Genomic DNA, 2675 nt, shown 5'->3' on the forward strand with positions numbered 1-2675 from the left:
TCAAGCTGGATAAGAACAGGTTTATCAGACCTTTTTATGAGAAAGTAGAAGCTATTGAGAAGGTTCAAGAAAAGCAACAGGCCCAACTGACTGAGATCCTGCAGAATCAAGCCTCTCAACAAGCTCAACTGAATGAAATCCAATCTTCAGTAGAACTTCTTCTATATTTACTCCTACCAGATGATGCTAAAAAGGGGGAGAAGGTGGTGAAGTCCAAATGCTCAACTAGTCAAGTACTGAAGAAGAAGGATGATAAAGAAGATGACCAGGGAAACCCTAGAAAGGGTCAAGGTCAAGGATAAAACAATAAAGTTTCTTTAAGGAAACTAATTTCTGATTCTAGAAAATCTTCTACACAGAAGAAGACAAGTTCTGAAGCTGTAGATGCTTAAGTTCTGAAAGCAAGTTCTGATGATCAAACTCTGATATCAAGTTCTGATGTTCTGATTCAAGATGAAAGTCAAGACTCTCAGAAGTTCTTGCAAACTCTGAAGCTCAAGGGAAGGGAGACTATAGTCTATTATAAAGATCCCAAGATTCAGACACTGGATGAAGAAATTGCTAGAAGATTATTTCTCAAGCATAATCCTGGAATGGATTTAGATACTCTCAAGGAGGAAGAAGCTAGATTTGCAGCTGAGAAGACAAATCTTAAGTCTAAAGCTTCTGATGCAAAGAAACCTCCAAAGCCTAAGGTAAAAGGCATTGTGATCAAGGAAAGGTCAAATTCTGAGGCTTCAAAGCCCATTACAAGATCACAAGTTGAAATTGATCCCAAGAATAAAGGGAAAGGAAAGATTGATGAACCAACAAAGACACAGGAGATGAAGATTCCTCAAATCCTGATGAAACCAGTGTGCAAAATGGTTCAAGTTTTTGATGATAAAGCTGCTGAAGATGAAACTATTCAAACTCTGAAAAGAAGGAAGATAACTGAAGAATCTAAGACAACCTCTGACATGGCTCAAGTTGTTCAGAGTGAAGAACAACAAGCTACAGAAGAAATAACAAATTATGATCAAGTCATCAAGACATCAACCTCTGACAGTGCTCAAGTTGATTTGAACAAATTGACAGTTACTGATAAGAGAAAACTCCTATGGAAGAATGTTAATCCATCAGATCCTAAGAAAAGTCAATTGTTATCTGATTTCATGACTGTTGGATTGAAAGCCAGAGAAGCAAGAGACAGAGCTGGATTAGGTTCTGAAGATGACAAGATCAAGACAGGAGTTGAAGTACTTACTAGAGATCCATTCTTATTGACTGGCAAACCTCTTGAAGAAGTTACACAGAAACACCTTGATAAGGTTATATCTGTTCAAGTGGTACTGGATGCTCATGATAAAAGTAATGTCAAAGAAAAACTGATTCTATTTCTTGAAGATGGAAGGACATACTGAATATCAGAATCAGAAGTGCTGAACAAATCTCTGAAGGAACTTCAATTCTTTCATTATCTTTTGAAGATAAAGTCTGAGATTACTAGGAGATGGTCAAATTTAATCATGAAGACCATAAGGGATAAAGCAAGAATTTCTGGATCAAGGGTTACAGAATTCATTCCAAATATAGTTGAAGATGATGGAAGTGAAATTCCCATGAAGAAGAATTCTGCTAAACTTGAGGTAATTCTGAAAGAGAAATGTCTGTGCTATAATGAAGATTCATCTCATCTAAGAGTAATCAGACTTGGTGATGGTTTAGAAAGAAATCATATCTCAGCACTTAGGACTGCAATCTACCAGATTGGAAGTCAAGATGAAGAGATGAAGCAAGTCAAAGCTACATTAGCTCAAGTCCTGAGGAATGCAGAAGAGAAGCTGATATCAAACTTTGTCAAGAATCACTTTGGATTCAGATTGACTCAGTAAATTTGGTAAAAGCTACAAGGATTGTAAGTTATAGTTAGTTGTTTAATTAAACTCTCATTGCATTTGTACTTAAATGTTTTTGTCATCATCAAATCTATTAACTTGTATATTTTTCATAATTTACAAGTTGGGGGAGATTGTTAGGTATATTTGAGATGTTATGTCTAATCTGTTGTGTTTAGTTTCAGAACTTAATATCAGGACTTACTGGAAATCAGAACTTACTGAAGTCAGAGCTTATATCAGAACTTAAGGTCGTCAGGATTTATATCAGGACTTAAGTGCGGATACTTCAGATAAGGAAAGCAGCTAATTTACAGGAAATGATCGTGACTAAAACAATAGAAGATATGCATGAAGAGTTAGAAGACTAGAAGACTTGTAGAAGATAATATCTGATTGATATATTTTAGGAGATAAAATTATATTCCATATCAATTAGAAGATATCTTGTAACTGTGTACTATATAAACACAGCTTAGGGTTTACACTAAATGTGTTATCATTCACGAGGAAGATTATACATTGTAACCTAGCAGCTCTTAGTGATATTGTTCATCTGAGAGAGAACAATTGTTCTATTGTAACAGAGTTAATTATATTGAATATACTTGATTACTGTTACATACTTGTGTTGATAAATCGATTTGATTGTATAAACACTATATTCAACCCCCTTCTATAGTGTTGTGTGACCTAACATATCACATATATAAACATCCAAATATCAATTTCAATTATCATATCATTCACTTAAATTCACATAAAAATCACATAATCAATTTCAAATAATAATAATAA

Source organism: Apium graveolens, chromosome 10 (genome assembly GCF_009905375.1).
Source record: "Apium graveolens cultivar Ventura chromosome 10, ASM990537v1, whole genome shotgun sequence".
In the NCBI taxonomy this organism is placed as follows: Eukaryota; Viridiplantae; Streptophyta; class Magnoliopsida; order Apiales; family Apiaceae; genus Apium; species Apium graveolens.